The following is a 1,280-nucleotide window of genomic DNA, read 5'->3' on the forward strand; positions in this document are numbered from 1 at the left end:
CCTCTCCTTGAAAAGCAAAAGAAAAACTCCCTCATTGGTACACAATGCCCCGCACCTCCCCAAACCCCACCCCTTACCCCCAAGAAATGCTGAGCCTCTTTGATTTTCTGACTCCAGCTCTTTGCACATTTCATTGTAATGCTTTACTTTGTCTTGTCGCGTAGCCTTTTGAAATCTCCTGTTTAGCTTCTTAATGTCTTGATTTCTTCCTTCTGCTTTGGCTTTTCAGAACTCCAGTGCAACATTCAGATTATCTTCTGACATCCATTTTGGTCTTTTCTTCCTCCTCTGTCTTTACAATGACCTTTTGCAGTCTTCCTGGATGATATTCTCTATATCTTCGCATAACCCATCTGGTCTTCACTCATTAGCATTCAAGGCCTCAAACCTGTTCTTGATATGGTTCGGAAATTCAGGTGGGATAGACTCAAGGTCATATTTTGATTCCAGTGGGCTTGATTTCACTTTCCTTAGCTTCAGCTTAAATTTGATTATGCACCTTAGTCTTCAAAATTGGGTCACTGCTCCTAAGTGTTCTGGAGAGGTCGCTGAGAGTGGACTTACACAGTGCAATATTTCTGATTTCCTGACTACTGATATCAAGGGTGTTGATTGTGGATACAAGCAAGGTGAAGTCATGGACAGTTGCAGTCTTTTCTCCACCTATCCTAATGTTGACTGGTGGTGCTGTAGTGAGGACCTTTGTTTTGTTGATACTAAGATGTAATCCATAATGAAGGCTATAGTCCTTGATCTTATTCAGCAAGTGTTTCATATCCTTTCCACTTTCAGCAAAGTGTCATCTGCAAAACACAGGTGGTTGATGAGTCTTCCTCCAATCCTGATGCCACATTCTTCTTCACAGAGTCCAGCTTCAGGAATTATTTGCTCAGTGGACAGGTTGAATAGGTATGGGGGAAAGATACAACAGACCTATTTAATGACCATAAATTTAGTTTGACTATCCTGAAGCAGCCTTTGTCTATTTCCAAGGTCCAAGCTTCCTCCAAAAGGAAGCGGGGAAACAATTTATCTCCTGCACAGCCCTTATCTCACAGCACACCCCTACCCACTACTTAACTAGTACTTTCATCAAATACAGATGGGCATGCATTTATTACTCAAGTTCACAGACAGGAGACTATGTAAAGAAGCACAATTTAGAGTTCCCTATAAAGATCCGCACAGGATATGAACAGGCACTTCACCGAAGACGACATTCAGATGGCTAACAAACACATGAAGAAATGCTCAAAATCCCTAGCCCTAAGAGAGATGCA

Source organism: Elephantulus edwardii, unplaced genomic scaffold (genome assembly GCF_000299155.1).
Source record: "Elephantulus edwardii isolate Elephantulus edwardi_28Jun2011 unplaced genomic scaffold, EleEdw1.0 scaffold00031, whole genome shotgun sequence".
Taxonomy (NCBI): domain Eukaryota; kingdom Metazoa; phylum Chordata; class Mammalia; order Macroscelidea; family Macroscelididae; genus Elephantulus; species Elephantulus edwardii.